The following is an 18,186-nucleotide window of genomic DNA, read 5'->3' on the forward strand; positions in this document are numbered from 1 at the left end:
GTTAGTTCGAATTCGCTTAGTTCGAATTAACTAATTCGAACTAAGTTAGTTCGAACTAACTCTGTAGTGTAGACATATCCTTGGTGAGTTACGGGGGAAATCCCCGCCAACCAGACAGCACCAATACGCCGCTGTCTCTAGGGTCCTGGGTCAGGACTCAGAGTGGAGGTGGGCCCGAGTCCCCCTCCTCCTTCACACAGGTTTACGTACGCCCAGCTGGACTCTGACTCAGTGGGCTCACTTCTGAGCCACAGACCATGACTTGAGGCGGAACTAATTGAGGAGAAGCACGGGTGGGGGAAGGAGCACAGGTGGACGACCCCGATGATGAAAGGGCTGTAAGCCTGAGGGGGAGCCCATCCCGTGACTCAAGGTAAGCATCCACACTACCAAGCCTGTTATTTCAAAATAATGGGATTGTTATTTTGAAATAACTCCTGCTTGTGAAGAGGAATAAGGTTATTTTGAAATAGTTATTTCGGAAGTTATTATTTCAAAATAACTTATATAAATAATATCATGAGCTTTCGTGGGCACAACCCACACAAAAGCCCATGAAAACTCATGATACTATTTACATATTTTTGTTAGTCTCTAAGATGCTACAGGACCATTGTTGTTTTTTAAGTTGTGTTAAAATCAGGACTTTTTGTTCTTTTTTTATACTAAATAACTGGTACTTTTTCTTCAGCTATTTTATTTAAACAGAGAAAGGTCACAGCTTCAATGTTAGCAAATAAATGTGTCTTTCATATCAGTTATTACCTTTCACCTAGATGGATCCCAAAGCATTTTACACATGTATGTGTGTACACGTGTGACAGGAAGATGAATTATTTCACCTGAAATGCAGCCAGCTCTGGGGTGGAATGCAACAGCTGTTGAGCAGCTGGAAACAGCATTTTTGACAGTCAGCCCAACAGTGAATTTCATTTCTTGCAGTGGGTTAGAGTTGCCACAAACTTTACTTTCTTTGGAACAGAGCGTAAAACTCACTACTTCATCTTTCCTGCAATAAAACAAAAGAAAAATAAGACAGAAGAAAGATGATGAACACAAAGATTTCTGTATGCCACTGTGGAAGGAACAGGAACCTAGATTACAGTTTATGAAGAACTCTACACTTTATCTGATTTGTGCACAGCTCACAGATTTAACAATGAAGAGAGACTAACATCTATGTTTTGATGGCTATATTAACAATCCATAATAACACTAAACATTGCTTTAGGACAGAAAATCAGAATCAAGCTTTAGGGCCCTGCTGTGCTGTACAGACACATCACAAAGCCAGTCCCTGCTTCTAGACAGTTCTTAATTGACATCAGTGACATAGTACAACAGGCATATGAAAATGGAAAATGCTGCAGTTAAACATATACACTAGAGAGTTTGCATAAGAGACCTGTCTCAGGTGCGGAGGCTCAAATAAAACTGGGTCTATGGACATTTGTTAAACATCTCTGCAGAGAATACTACAGGAAGCTTTGTGTCTGCACAAACGAATGGAGAGAATTCCAAAATACCTTCTCAGCTAACATTCAGTTACTCTACAAGGGAGTCCCAAAGCAGCAGAGGGCCCACATTTGGCGCAACTACTTTATTTACTGACTATCTGAAGCCAAAACAGCTCTGAATGGAGACATTAATAGAGCTGTCAATGGCTGCTTTTGCTGGCGTGGAGTTTCTTTCAAGCTGAAGGAAACCAATTGATGTGGAGATTTCCACACATCTGAAAAACAACATTAGCATGTTTGTCCAGCAGCACAGTAGTCACACTCATTTTGACCCCCTCCTCTGAAAAGGCTTACTGTGCCTCATAGGTTTGGCAAGAGTACCATAATCAAGACATTTCCTTAAGCAATGAAAGCCAAGAGTAGTCCACTGAATGTAGGAAACAGAGATGAAATTTCCACTGGGGTAAGACCTATGGCTGACCAGCATTTCTTTAATTGACAACAAGCATTTGACTTAAAAAATCTTAACACAAGGCAAGAAAGTGTTAGCAACAAGATGAAGCAATCCCACGCCACGCTAAAGCATTCAGAGTGGGCTACAACACAAAAGGAAAAATAACCTGATTCCTAACAATATGCAGATACATGTTTCTCTTTCCCAAAGCCTTTTTACCTTCCTTTGTTTTATCAGGGGTAGAACACATTGTCTTGGTACATAACATTAGTTTGTTTCCTCTCCTGCCCTACCCTACTGTCTACATTAAAAAGTGAGTGATTTTAACAAATTCAGGGTTCACTCGTTGGATGAAATGTCACAAGGAACGCAGACCACCCACTGACTTCATCTGTTTTGGGGGTCTAATCAAACATTTCTAGATTTTCCACTGCCCTCATAATGAAAAAGATACGCATTTTTTATACACTAGGTAACAAATGAAGTCAGGATAAGAGGAATTTCATGAAGACCTCAGAAAATACAAGACATCATGCTTCATATTTTTTGCCTCTTAGACCATTTATGCCTGAAGCTGGACAGAGTACCTTTCTCCCTTCTTTTCAGCTCATAATGCTGTTTAGAGGAGATGCAAGCCAGTTAGGCCCCCTTCCTCCTCCGCTTCATCTGCCTTCTTGAGGCTTCTCGGTAAGATTACCAGGTTCTAGCTGGTTCACACTCTGGATCTCTATATTACAAGAGGACTACAAAGCTGGAATGAAAAATGGAGTTAATTCAGAAATGTGTGCTAAATGTGGCTTCAATCCAGGCTGTCAGGGATATTCAGCAAAGCTATATTGTACCAAATTCTTTATCTTCATTTGTGAATTAATCTGGCATGTCCAAGATAGTGAGACATCCCCAAATTTATCTTTCTTTGGCATCAATGGCATGCTAGATTATATGGCATTTTTGGCATAAATGCTGTCACTTGAAGATATAGTCTAGGGGTATTTAGCAACCAGACTATGCCAAAGGTGGATTTAATAGACATGGAAAAGGAACTTTTAAAAAGGGAATTCAAAATGCATTTCTCAGCTGACTGCATCTAGTTAGAGCACCATATAGTATATATTTCTGACCTTCAATTTTGCATTAGCTCTGCAGATCACTTTTGAAGGCACAGCTAGTGGGAAAGTTGTTTCATGCTACATTGTCTTGTTCCAGCCTAGGAACTCACTACCTTTTTATGTTTATAGTTATAACCTATAGGCAGTTTCATCTCGTCACACCTGTCGAATGTAGTTAACTTAGACTCAAATGACTTACATATAGCCAGCTCTGAGCTATACATGTTATTTGTTTAATGCCTCACAGCAGTTTACACAAAGCAAAGTGAAGCGTGTAACTTCAGTGAAGTACAGAGAATAAAGAGAACACCTTATCATTTGACATGATAAGTGAGATTTTAGGCAGACCAAATGCAGATATCAAATTAGATTTTTTCCAGGACCTACAGTGTCATGCAGGGGCGGATACAGGGCAGGGCGAGTGGGGTGGCCGCCCTGGGCCCCGCGCTTCAAGAAGCCCCGCGCATGCGCCGTGGTGCCACAGCGCATGCACCATTTCAAAGGGGGGGGGCGTGAAATTGTACTGCACTGGGCCCCGCAAAATCCTCATCTGCCCCTGGTGTCATGTGACTTTGAATGACCACCAATGGTCAGGACTCTGCTTTTACATTTAATATGAGAGACTTTACTGTATCATCTACCAGATTGCTTATTCTCCCTTTACTTTTGCACTGTTCCCATGGGATCATAATGGCCAATTGTAAACTGGAGGTTGAATTCTAAGAATCTGGTCTCAAACTAGAAGTGTCTTGTTGTGAAATACATGAAGATATTTAAATGACAAAAAAATCCCAGTTAAAGATATTAAGCTTCATTTGTAAATCACTTGCTTAATTTTCTTTTGACTGTACAAACCATTAGTTCCAATAATGAACAAAACAATTCTGAAGATCCTATTTAAAAAGAACGCTGATTCCTAATACAAAAATGTGTGCTTCACTGCTGAAAAAATAACAGATAATCTCAACACGGAGATATTGTGGCAGACACTCTCATCCATTTTGTTGCTTTGTTATCACAATTATGTTCAATAATCAAAGAGATGGATTGGAATCTTTTCACAAGTGCAGGAATGAAACTTTATTTATGTAAAAAATAAAACTTCTTTGTTATTCTTCCTTATGTCCCCCCAAGAAATTTTGATATGTAAGAGAAAGCAATTATTGTATCTTTATTAACCAAGTAAAACTTTTGTTAACAGCCCCAAGTATAGCTCAATAAGGCTACATGTTTCATTGAGATTCCAGAATACCAGAGGGACATACTGATTATATGGAAACCACAAGACCTCAACACAACAGGTGTTTTACTTTCTTGAGGTAACACTAGAGACTTTGTACCTGGTTCATGAAGTAGCAACAAAATGATTAGCAACATGCTGTTCACTAAAAGAACCCCCTTCCCACTAGAAGAGAGAACTAGCCTGAAACTTGAATAATCAGAACTGCTTATCTCTATTAGGTATTTTTCCATCTTATTCAAAATAAGTAAGGAAATACTCAGTAGTAGGTCATTTACCATCATTAGCCAGTCATTGGATTTTCCCCCATTCCCGGTTTCTGTTTAGGAGTGCATGCATCAAGAGGAAGAGCAGGGCTGTACACAGCATTTGGCTTATTATAGCAACCAATGGTTCCTCCATCCTAAAAGTTAGCACAGCCAAGACTGTATGAACTTATTTGCAGAGACTTCCTCAGAAGGGAGATCCTCTTGATATGAGCGTCCTGGTATAGCTGTAGGTGAGTAGCATCTAAGCTGTGTAGCACCACACTTCAAGGGCATCTAAGGGATGGGAGTAGTGGACACCAAAGACTCCATGTGGGCTCCAGTGATTCAAGATGGATCTGCAGATTAAAATTCTCCCATCCGTAATAGAACAGCATGAGGAAAATCTCCAAAAGACACACCTCTCTTCTTGGACCCCAACTCCTTCATCTAGTCTCTCCTCCAGGGGTTTCCACAGGAAGAGACAATTCTCCCAGTACTGTGCAGACAGTCACATAACGTAGCCCAGCCAGTCACCTGCACACAGACATAAATATGACTTTGGCTCCGCTGTATCACTGTTTCAAATCTCACCATAGCTGCTCGAGGCCAAACTGTTACCAGGAAATGTTTGCCTAATAGGTCAGGTGAAATGAGTTGGTGGCTCTCAGTTCAGACAACGGATGACAAGTGTCTGTATCACTATAGGCACTAATTGACAACCTTGCTGGAGAACTTAATACAATAAAAAACTGAATTTGGTTGGACATTGATGTATTCTGCCACTCAAATGGTGTCAGTATTAGGTATTTTTTCCATTTGTGTGCAGAACAAATTTTGTTATGTGCACCAAGGCATGTGTGGATGTGTACCACCAGTAGAAACACATGCTGTTGGCTGCTGCCGGCTGTGGGCACTTCATTGATCAGCTGGACGGTATTTGAACCTCTCCTGGGCGGCTGCACAAGCACTCAGCTTAGAGAGAATGCTGGCTTGTGTAGCACCACACTTCCAGGGCATCTAGGGGATGGGAGTAGTGGACACCAAAGACTCCATGTGGGCTTCAGTAGTTCCCTCTGGAAAACCTTTTGCTTGAAATAAAAAAATATGATGTTAAATTAGAAAGTTATTTTTCTTTTATGGGAATGTATGTAGGAACAAATGGAGAACAAATCCTGAGTGACGTTTACTAGTATCTGCACTGATATAAGAGACCTTGTGCACACATAATTAAGTTTCTTTTGATGGAACCATGGAGTGGTTATTTACATACAAGACAAAGGGCTTGGTCACTCTTCACCACATTATAGGAATTAGGGAGAAAGTTTCTAGATAAAATAGATACAAATACAAACAGTTTCTGTTAAATAGTTAGAGCACTTGTTCTCTTGGGTGCATACAGATAAATAACTACAAATAGAGGCTTCAGGGGGTGGCCTAGTTAGTCTGTACAGCATAAACTTAAAAAACAACAAATGGTCTGGCTATCAGACCATTTGTTGTTTTTTAAGTTTAACAAATAGGGGACAGTGTATATGGCTTTCACTGTATGTTAAACTTTCTCACAGCCAAAGCAATAGTGCTCTCAAAACATGGATAGCAATTTAGTTTCCATGATATCCATGTCTGAGCCTTGTGGGTTTCTCTTTAGCACAAACAAGTCTTTTAAAGGATTCCAAGACAGAGAGAGCTCATGTATTTCTGCACCTAAGAAGCACATCAGTAGTAATGTGAAAGTTATTGCTAATGGTCCAAGAAAAAGACACAAAAAGAGAGAGGAAACTCCTGAAGATGGTCCATAAATTGCTCCACTATTTCACTCATGACAAGTAGGAAATAAAATCTGAAGTAGTGGATATAATGAAACAATTAATCCCGAATACAAGCTGTGCCTTTCTCTGGCTCTTTTTTAAAAAAAGAAACAATTAGGATTTGATTTGGCAGAGGCGAAAGTATCTGCAACACTTTTCAATGGCATAACAAAGCCAGCTAGTGCAATTCTATGCCAGTTTTTATCTAAGTTTAAAGGGTCCTGTTGACATCACAAACCACAAAAGCACTTTGGGAGCCAAGGATCAGAGGAAGCAGAAGACTGAATTACACAACGATAGAGTCACTTTTTTTCTGGGCCATTATTGTTTCTAGTGCAGAGTTAAGGAATCAAAGGATTTTGGGGGGGCGGGGAGGGGTCGTATTTATAAATGGAATCAGCCCAATGGGAGAACACTGAGAGACAAAAAAGGAAAACAATACTAAAGAACAGTACCAAGGAAGGGCATGAGATTGATGTGAAAGATTAGCATATGGATGAAGTACAGAGATGGTTAGACAGGGCATGTCATTTTTTTAATGACTCTAGAGGAGGTAAGTTTGGGAAAAAGGGATACACAAAGTTAAGAGTATGGCTGTTTATTTGCAGAAGCTTGCATTATTTGTATCGCATTATTGAGAATAACAGCACCAATCCTAATTATTAATGCAATGCCAGCAGGCGGAACCAAACCCAAGAGCTTTGGAGCTTAGTGCATGAGCCTCTGCAGCCTGAGCTAAAAGCCAGCTTCCTCTCACATAAGGCTGTAGAGCAAATTCTCTGTAAGTGGCCTAAGTGCCACTTCATGGGACAGTGAACCACACCCAGTAGGCATGTCGGTTACATTAACACAGGGGTGCCCAAACTTTTTTCAAAGAGGGCCAGATTTGATGAAGTGAACAAGCGTGAGGGCCGACCATTTTGCCTGACATTCTTCGAACCATTAAAATTAAATGCAAATTAACTATTTTATGCAAAGTTTATTGCAAACGGCATACTTTTCATTTCGTCACATGGATGACAAATCTAAACAGGTGTTAAATCACTCTGCCTTTCATATCTGAAGGCCAGATGAAAAAAAATCCAGGAAGCTGAAATATATGTCAGGAACATTGTAAAGTACATTACATATTATTGGTAATAAAGGTTGTCTGTCAACTTTTAAGTTCAAAAAATATGAACAGGAACATAACACCAAGTATACATGTTGTGTCCAAATATATTTATAACTGATTTAGACCAACTGACATTAACTGAGATTTTACAATGTATTCATCTCAATACATATGGATTCGTTGGGGGCCATAAAAGATAGATATTGCCAAATTACCTGTGGGGCCGTATTAAACCGGAACACGGGCCGCAATTGGCCTGCGGGCCGGACTTTGGACATGCCTGCATTAACACTACAGACTAGATTGTTACAGCACTCACTATGTGGCATAGGAGACCAAGATGGGTCCTGCTTAGCCAGTCAGGGTATGGCTACGCTAGCACGTTAATTCGAGCTATGTAGGCAAATGAGGCGACGGGAGTTGCAAATGAAGCCCGGGATTTAAATATCATGGGCTTTATTTTCATGTTCCCATCCGGTTGCCATTTTGAAATTTCACTAGCCTGAACTCACTGCCACGCGGCTACATGCGGCAGTGAAACATTAGTTCGAACTAAGTCCTTAGTTCGAATTAACTGTTACTCCTCATTCTGCTGCTATGCCTGGCCTCTGTCAGGGCAGACTGAAAATTTAGCACCCTCTTTCCCCACAAAGCTGCTGCTGCAGATGGGTGGTTTAGGGAAGCATTCTACTTTAGCTGTGCTCCTTTTGCATCTCCATAAAGGTGCAATAATTACATCAAAGCATCACAGTTAGCACCAGTTTGTGTACGTCTGCACTTAAAATGCCACCACCTCACAGCTGTGCCACTGTAGTACTTCTGTGTAAATTCTATAACAGGGGTTGGCAACCTATGGCTCACTTAGGAGTCAAGTATGGCTCCAGCTCGAGCTCAGGCTCCCCCTGCCACCAGTTCTCACCCCTGCAATGGGGGCCCATGCTGGCGATCCAGCCTCACATCCTCCACAAGATTGGAGCTGCTCCCGAGCTGGCACTGGGTGGTGTGTGCAAAGCTGAGGGGGCCTGTTGGAGCTGTCTCAAGGCCTGTCCCATCGAGGCGCCTCAAAGTCTTCCCCAGGTAGGAGATCCCAACACTGCTCCATTGGCCAGAATCCAGACAATGGAGCAGTGGGAAGTCATGCCTGGGACAGGGAGCTTGAGAGCAGGGCGGGGTGCAAAATCAAGTAAGTGCTGCCCAGACTCTGCATGCCCCTTTCCATCTGTCTGAAACCCCGCACCCTCAGCTTGTTCCTGACTGCTCCTCTTGGGCAAACACCCACCCATGCCTTGCTCCTGCCCCTTCCCTCTGGCCACTCACCAGCACCCTGCTCCTGTCCCCTCCTTCCTGGCCAGACACCTAACCCCAGCTTGCTCCTGCCCCCTCTCCCCTGCCCAGACACCATATTCCCTGTCTGCTCCTGCACCCCTGTCCCGCACACTGGACCCCTCATTTTTGCCCTAAGCCAGAGCCTAGAGGGTCCCACAAAATCCACTAACCCAGGAATCCCAGAAGAGTTAATCTGGCCTGATGCATCGAACCTCAGTCCTCTCTGCCCCTTGCCTTGCATGGGGCTGGAGCACCCGGGGAGTGAAGTGCCTCAGTTGGAAGCCACATCAGTGAAGGTTGGACGGTTTTAGAAGGGTTGTTTTCTTGCTTCTCACTTCTGTGGTCCCTGACTGATTTTTCTGTGGGTCAGCTGCCTCTGACCCAAAAAACGTTCCCCACACCTGCCAAAAATAAAGACAATGTTGAACATAGTATTTTACTTTATTTAAAATTAAGTTTGGTAAACTAACATGAGAAAGAAAAGTGCCCATCCCCCATCTGGCCGCAGCATTCTGTCCCTGGCCCCAATCCTGGGACAGGCCCTGTGGTCTGGCCCCCATCTGGCCTTAGGAAGGGCTGCTAGCAGCCCCCGTCCTGCTGCAGCATGGGTAGGAGGGGAGGTCATGATCTGGCTGTGGTGATCCTGACCCAGACTCTCGTCCAGCTACTGCTGCATCCGGGTGCAGCAGCTCAACCCGATCAGGTAAAATAATTCAGCTCCAGCTCCCCCATACTCTACTTCCAACCCCCAGCATGTTGCCCTGCCTCCTTCACCTCCAACCCATCCCAAACCCCTGCCCTAAGCCCCTCATACATCCTGCATCCCCACATCCACAAACTGCACCCCCAGCAGCAGCAGAAGTCCCATTAAATAAAATCTGTGAGTACAATGTTTCATTTATGCTATTAATTATCATCATGTCAATTATCAATAATATTCAGTTGTATATTTTCAGTCATGCAAATGGGTATTTTTACACACTGGCTCTTTGTTGATCACTTATTCTGAATTTTAATATAGTTTGGCTCTTCGGTTTGAAAAGTTTGCCAACCCCTGCTCTCTGAGGTTCTCCTGTCACTGTAATTCATCTTCCTGCCCAAGAGGTGGCAGCTATATCGACAGAAGTACTCCTAGTTGGCATAGCTATGTCTCTCTCAAGGATGTGAAAAATCCACACTCCTGAGACAGCTATGCTGATGCAAATGTCTGGGATAGACCAGTCCAAGTTACTGTATATGTGTAACATATTTTGGAGATTATTGGTGTTCACTGATACTAAATGGAAGTGTATCCATTTGACTTAACTTTTCCCACTTCTTTTGCCTTGCTGAAGCAACAATCTCAGACCCCAATAAAGTATTAATGGTAAAAGGGAGAAAAGTAGATATTAAAATAATTCCAAACAAGTTTCTCTTCTTTTGTCCTTCCTAATAGCACATGCCAGTGGTCCTTATTTTAGAGTGTTAGACTGACACAGCATGCAATTAACCTAATACACTTGCATTCTGTATTTACCGACTCTTCTTAGCATAAATAACAACCTAGTGCATCACTCAACCAGATCAAGGTTTTTGTTTTTGTTTTAAGGAAAAAATCTAAAGTTTAAAATTCTTAATTAGAACACATTGTTTCTTCCCTTGGGAAAATACATATGCAGAAAAAGCAAAGTAACATTGTGTGTGAACGAGCCATATGGCAAGAAATCAACAGATTATTGGGAGATCAATCTTGCTTCCACTGAAGTCAAATAATTTTGCCACTGACTCGTCTAGAAGTTGGATTAAATAGAGGAAAAATACTCCTTTAAATGAAACTGGGACTCTTCACCTGAACAAAGTGGAAGCGAGAGAACATATTTCCTAACAAAAAAAGCTAAAACCAGCATTTGCAGATGTAGCTACTGATTGTGCGTGCCACTGCTTCTACATTCTCAATATGAAACACCTTTGTTTGAATTTTCAGAGATGCCCCACAGTTCCCATTAACTTCAATGGGAGTTATTAGTGTTCAGCATCACCCTTTAAATGTTTTAGGTGAATCAGGGTGAGCACCCAAAAACTGATGTACCCCAAATTAATGGCCACTTTTGAGAAACTGGCTGCATGGGACTTATCCTGTTATCACTAACAGCAATGGGCTAGCATCAGGCCTAAAGAAAGGAGGCAAAGAAATGAAGTCTGACAAACACAGAGAGGCTCAACTTGTATCAAACAAGAACCTCTAGACTAAAAATCAGAATTGAAGTAAGAGCTGGAACCTCTTGAAGGGAAGTGATTCTGTAACCCTTACTTCCATGAATATTCCTTACATAAGTAATCCTCATTAATCACGGGAATAAGAGCTTCAGACCTGGACCACTGCAGGAACTCCAGCAATGTTTTGAATTATTTTAGAGTTCAGGGGAATAAAATGCCAGGTTTTTTATTATTTTATTTCATTAGGAATTTCTGAAAACAATGTTTTTCTTTTAAAATTCATAACATTTTAAGGAAAAGCCCCAGAAGAGTGTGGAAATGTTCTAAGATGTTTTAGAATTTGGAAATTTGTGTAATCCACATGCTTTTTTACAAAAATAATATTTCATGTTACTTTGAATTTTACAGGGCATATGGAAATTGGTAATTTAACAGGCTAGCCGTGTTTACCTGAATCAGACTATTCTGTTAACCGATGTTGATTCTACCAAGAAAGGATTAAGTAGATTCTGCTGATTCACTAGTAGGGCAGAAGCTACTTTACCTAAGCAGAGTGCAAGAGAGATGAGAAAGGGTATAAACTGATTTTTGGTAAGGTGAGAAAAAAACTCTAGTAGCAGCTGGTAGAGAAGCCTGATGCTGAATTTTACTGCCTGATTCTAATTCACACGAAGGACAATTTACATTGTTCTAAAGGGACTTTGGTGTAGCAATTTAAAGGGGCCTTAAAGGAAGCACAAATTACATGTCAAAATGGTGTAAAAAGTGTCTAATGTAAATTAGAATCACATTCTATGTTTTTCTGTTGTTAATTTTTTCAGTACTTAAGCGAAGCACCAGAAAGGGTAGCATTTTTTACTATATACAGCATGTGAACGCTGTTTTAAAAGCGGATTGAAAAGCATAGGGTTACCAGGTGTTCGGTTTTGAACCAGACAGTCCAGTATTTGAGCTTTCTATTTGGGAAATATATTGAGAAAATATAAATGAGAAAATATAAATGTCCGTTATTTTCTAAATAAGATGTAATGTAGATTGTGATATAATGTCAAGTGTGTCCAGTATTTTTGTTGAAACCATCTGGCAACCCTAGAAAAGCATCCAATCACAGGTAATTAAAAAGTACTTCAGCCATACAAACAAAGCACTGAACAGAAAACTACAAGTGTTTGCAGCAGTGACTAACTGAGCCATCTTTATGGCTCTTTTGCACTGTTAAGTACCAGCATAATGGGGCCACAATGATAGTGGAACCAAATCAGGGCCCAGGCATTTTAGTTTCCTGCATCTATTCTATGTCTATACATCAGGGCTACGTCTACACTGGCATGATTTTCTGGAAATGCTTTTAACGGGAAATTTTTCCGTTAAAAGCATTTTCGGAAAAGCACGTCTAGATTGCTTTTGCGGAAAAGCGTCCATGGCCAATCTAGACGCGCTTTTCCGCAAAAAAGCCCCGATGGCCATTTTCGGGATTGGAGCTTTTTTGCGGAAAACAAATCTCTGCTGTCTACACTGGCCCTTTTGCACAAAAGTTTTTCAGAAAAAGACTTTTGCCCAAACAGGAGCAGCATAGTATTTCCGCAAAAGCACTGACAATCTTACATGAGATCGTCAGTGCTTTTGCGGAAATGCAAGCGGCCAGTGTAGACAACTGACAAGTTTTTCCGGAAAAGTGGCTGATTTTCCGGAAAAACTGGCCAGTCTAGACACAGCCTATATGTAGTGATCTCATTCTGCATGTTTCAGACTAATTCCACCAAATTTTCTGTGGTAAACATATTTCAGCATCATCTTTCATCTTCATGAATAAAGCAAGTCCAGTTTCTTTAAACTGTTGACCTTCATTAGAATAAAGCATATATAAATATATTCCTTTATAATGCTTTATAAAGTCCTTGGGGGAAATAATCTTTGTGAGATCATCTGCCTACCAAAATATATCCTTCTAAGGGCCAGAATAAGGCCCCAGATAAATTCTTGGATTGTTCATTTACTTTCCGTGTAACCTCGAGCAAGTCACTTCAACTCTGTGCCTCTTTCCCCGCAGCTCACCCTTTGTCTGTCTTATCTGTTTAGAGTGTAAACCACAGAGCCCCAGAGAGGCACGGTTCCAAACTTCTCTTTGAGAAGTTACATTAACTATGTACAATGGTTATATTAACTATGTTGCTGCCTTCTTCAGAGACAAGAAGCTGTTTTTCAACAAGCTTATTTTCTCTGATGCCTACAGTTTTCACTGTTCATGAAAACCTCTGCCAGAAATAAAAAGCAATCAAATAAAAGACCCTTTTTCTATCTTGGACTGGTAACCAACAGGAATGTTGTAGACCAGGGCTACTCAACTTTGGAAGCCCTGGGGACCACAATGATACTCACAGCACATGCGAAGGGCTACAACTTAAGTGTGGTTGCAGATACATGTAAATATACATGCAAATAGCTTCTTTCACACTGATGGGGCAAGAATTCAAAGATTAAGGCAAGACTGCATAACACGAAGGCCCCATTTAAGTCACTTCTGCTTATATTAATAAAAAGCAATATTGACCCAATTTCCACCCCTATGACAGCACTTTTAATGAGCAATGACAGTCCAGGAATTTAACTACTAAAACGCTTATCAAGAGAAGACCATTACACTGACTCGCCATTGTGGAACGTGTTCCCATGTGAAGGCCATGTTCAAATGATCCCACCCGCAGGACATGTGTTGAGTAGCCCTGTTGTAGACAGTGACTGAAATTCACTGACAAAGCTGTGGGAAAGACGTTGGCACAGTCCCTGGCTTCTCTGTTGAGAGGGCATTCCATGCTCTGCTGGAGGAATCATTGCACTCTGAGCTATGTGCCTTTTGATTTCAGCCCACTACATTATATTCTAAGTAATACTTGCTGCAATGGAAAGAAACAGCAGTAGGGCAACTGAGACTCATAGAATAGGAGACCTGGAAAGGACCTCAAGAGATCAAGTCTAGTCCCCTGCCCTCACGGCAGGACCACACACTGTCTCCTCCCTGCACTTATATATCTCCAGTGATGGAGATTCCACAATCTCCCTAGGCAATTTATTCCAATGTTTAACCGCCCTGACAGTTAGAAAGTTTTTCCTAATGTCTAACATAAACCTCCCTTCCTGCAATTTAAGCCTATTGCTTTTTGACCTATCATCAGAGGCCAAGGAGAACATTTTTTTCTCCCTCCTCCATGTAATACCCTTTTAGATATTTGAAAACATCTATCATGTCCCCTCTCAGTCTTCTCTTTTCTAAACTAAACAAGCCCAGTTCTTTCAGTCTTCCCTCACGGGTCATGTTTTCTAGAGCTTTAATCATTTTTGTTGCTCTTCTCTGGACCTTCTCCAATATTTCCACAACTTTCCTGAAATGTGGTGCTCAGACACAATACTTCAGTTGAGACCTTCTCGTGTCTTGCTCACAACACTCCTGTTAATGCATCTGTGACGACGTGTCGGGGTTTCCCCGACTCCTGCACCCCCGTAATGGCACGAACAGACTCCAACAGCCAGTAGAATAGAGGGAGTTTATTGCTTCTCCGGGATACAGCACAGCATAGATGTAATCTGGTTATAGGGCAGGCCTAGGATGTCTCAGCCGCCCCTTGAGATGGGGGGACTGGGCCCCTAAATCCCAGCCCCTTGCTTAGGCTGCTTCCTCCATGATACCAGACAGAAACTGTCCAACTTCCAGCCCTGTTCCCCAGCCAGGGGCTGCACTCCACCTTCCTCCCTTTGTTCCTCTCCCTGGGAGGTAACCAGCAGAACAGGTTACCTACCTGACCCATCAGCTACTCTGCTGGGCCGAGGTACAGACAGCAGCCAGTGGGGGTCACCCACAGCCCAAGCCTAGCAACCAGCAAGATACCAACACTACATCACAGCATCCCAGAATCATGTTTGCTTTTTTTTGAACAGTGTCACACTATTGACTTATATTTAGCCTGTGGTCCACTATGACCCCTAAATCCCTTTCTGCAGTACTCCTTCCTAGACAATCACTTCCCATTCTGTATGTGTGAAACTGATTGTTCCTTCCTAAGTGGAGTACTTTGCATCTATCCTTATTAAACTTCACCCTATTTACCTCAGACCATTTCTCCAGTTTGTCCAGATTATTTTGAATTTTAATCTTATCCTCCAAAGCACTTGCAACCCCTCCTAGCTTGGTATCATCTGCAAACTTAATAATCATACTTTCTATGCCATCATCTAAATAGTCAATGAAGTTTTTTAACAGAACTGGTCCCAAAATAGACCTCTGCAGAACCCCACTTGTTATGCCTTTCCAGCATGATTGTGAATCACTAATAACTACTTTCTGAGAATGGTTATCCAGCCAGTTATGCACCTACCTTATAGTAGCCCCATATAGGTTGTATTTCCCTAGTTTATTGATAAGAAGGTCATGCGAGACCATGTCAAATGCCTTACTAAAATTTAGGTATACCACGTCCATCGCTTCTCCCTTATCCACAAGATTTGTTATCTTATAAAAACCGCTATCAGATTGGTTTGACATTTGACATTGATTTGTGCTTTACAAATCCATGCTGGCTGTTACCAATCACCTTATTATCTTCCAGATATTTGCAGATAGATTCCTTCATTACTTGCTGCATTATCTTCCCAGGCACAGAAGTTAAATTGACTGGTCTGTAGTTTCCTGGTTGTTTTTATTTCCCTTTTTATAGACGGGCACTATATTTGCCCCTTTTCCTGTCTTCTGGAATCTCTCCCAAATTCCATGATTTTTCAAATATGATAGCTAAATGCTCAGATATCTCCTCTATCAGCTCCTTGAGTGGTCTAGGATGCATTTCAGGCCCTGGAGACTTGAAAACATCTAACTTTTCTAAGTAATTTTTAACTTATTCTTTCTGCATTTTAACTTCTAAATCTACCCATTTCAACTATCATTAACTATGTTAGGCATCCCATCACCATCAAACTTCTTGGTGAAAACCAAAACAAAGAAGTAATTAAGCACCTCTGCCATTTCCAAGTTTCCTGTTATTGTTTCTCCCTCTTCTCTGAGCAATGGGCCTACCCTCTCCTTGGTCTTCCTCTTGCTTCTTATATATTTATAGAATGTCTTCTTGTGACCCTTTTTGTCTTGGGGTAGATTTAGCTTGTTTTGTGCCTTCACCTTTCTAATCTTGCCCCTGCATACCTGTGTTGTTTGCTTATATTCATCCTTTGTAATCTGACCTAATTTCCACTTTTTATACAACTCCTTTTTGATTTTTAGATCTCCTGGTTGATCCAAGGTGGTCTGCTGCTATACTTTCTATCTTTCCTATGCAGTGGAATAGTTTGCTTTTGGGCCCTTAATAATGTCCCTTTAAAAACCTGCCATCTCTCTTCAGTTGTTTTTCCTCTTAGTCTTGATTCCCATGGGACCTTACCTACCAGCTCTCTGAGTTTACTGAAGTGCCTTCCTGAAATCCATTGTCTCTCTTTTGCTTTTCTCCCTTCTACCATTCCTTAGAATCATGAATTTTATGACTTCACGATCACTGTCACCCAAGCTGCCTTCCACTTTCAAATTTTCAACTTCCTGGACTACCCTGATTATTAGCCACAATGATCTAAACCAGTACTCTCTTGTCTCCCTTCATCCACTCTATATCCAAGTGGAGTCTCATGTTGACCATGGAATCAGCTGGCTACATAGGTTTTAAGATAGTCTGATATATTCAACAGTCCACTACATTGGGCATGACTCATCTCTGTCTCCCTGTCATCTCTCTGAATTTAACAAACTACCTCTCTGTGCAATCTCCACCCTCCCTGTGAGGCTGGCCACCAGCTACTTCTGCATCTCTCCATTCTGCGATGATCTTTATAGGCTTTCCTTTCTCTAGGTGATGGGCTGCTAGTTCATCTATATGCACTGGGTCATCTATATGCACTGGGTGCTTCATGATTCCTTTAATCCTTCTGGTGTCTCTCTAATGGTTGGATCCTCACAGAAGTGCTGTCTCCAGGGCCAATAGGTGCTTGGCTGACTTATCAACTCTGCTGTCTGTTTTCTCTGATTGTTGGACATCTCCGCTGGGAGGCATCTCCATCCTGCTGGCTGCATCACTTTTCCTGTCATTGCTATCAGGGGTTTTGGTCCACTGCTTGTATTTGACTGTTTCTGCACCCTATAATGGGGTATTCTTTAATGCCAAAAAATGCTAATAAGGGGTCTTAACTACAAGAAACAAGACTGATGTAACAGTCTCTCAGGACTTGTCTACAATTGAAATGCTGCAATGGTGCTGCTGTAGCACTTAAGTATAAACAAAATCTATTCTAATGGGTGGGATTTTGCCATCATTGTAGGTCAGTGGTTTTCAAACTCTGGGTTGACCCTAAGTAGATCAAGATGTCATTTTAATGAGGTCACCAGGGCTGGCATTAGACTTGTTGGGCTTGCAGCTGAAAGCCCGATCCCTGTGGCTGAAGTTGAAGGGGTTCAGGAAGGGCCGTCCTTAGGATTTATGGTGCCCTACGTGAGATTATTAAACTGGTGCCCCTATGACTGACTTGCTCTTCCATCCCCGACTCCCTCTCCTTCCCAAAGACCCCAGCAGCCAATCCTTTCCCTCAGACTGTGCTGCAGGCAGTGCATTCGGCTCTCTGTAGGACCCAGCCCTACTGTTACATGCTCCACAGCTTCCTGTCATAGGCATGCACAGCACATTTCATTAGGGTGTGCACCCAAATAATTTTTTTTAAATGTACTTTGACCCCCATTAGCCACACCCCGACCCCATCTGGAGGCAACACTCTCAGGGCAAGGTGGACACATGACCAAAAGTAAAAGGTGTCATGTGACACATCTCCCCCCCCAAGGACTTTTCCCACCATCCTCCTACCAATAGGAATTAGATTGGCCCCCACCAAACCCCCCTCATGCAACTATCCTGCAATTGCATTAACCCAATGTATGTGACATTAACTCAGGGGCGGAGAGGCTGGGGGAAGTGTTCCCTCTAAGAGTTTCCTCCCATGAGCAAAATTAATGTTGTGTTGTACACCAGTACTGAGCTCATGTGGCTTGTTTGGATGTGCCACTGTGGCACCCAAGTTATTAATAAATATCTTATAAACCTCTACCTTCTCCCTCTGCTGCCATGTCTCCTTCCCTTGCTCCATCAGCTCCCCTGGTGCCTGCTGCCCCCAACCCTTCACCCTCCTCTGCTGTCCTGACTCCTGCCCTTCTCAT

General features: G+C 42.0%; 1 long non-coding RNA gene across 1 annotated transcript in view; it reads right to left on the minus strand.

Moving 5' to 3' along the window:
* Nucleotides 1-4,031: 4,031 nt before the first annotated feature.
* LOC142827924 (uncharacterized) overlaps nucleotides 4,032-18,186 on the minus strand; it is a 49,496-nt gene continuing 35,341 nt past the window's right edge. The window contains exons 3-4 of the long non-coding RNA XR_012902732.1: nucleotides 8,927-9,157; nucleotides 4,032-5,042 (exon numbers count right to left, since the gene is read on the minus strand). This is a non-coding gene — a long non-coding RNA (uncharacterized LOC142827924). The remainder of the gene's footprint in view (nucleotides 5,043-8,926; nucleotides 9,158-18,186) is intronic.

Source organism: Pelodiscus sinensis, chromosome 3 (assembly GCF_049634645.1).
Source record: "Pelodiscus sinensis isolate JC-2024 chromosome 3, ASM4963464v1, whole genome shotgun sequence".
Taxonomy (NCBI): domain Eukaryota; kingdom Metazoa; phylum Chordata; order Testudines; family Trionychidae; genus Pelodiscus; species Pelodiscus sinensis.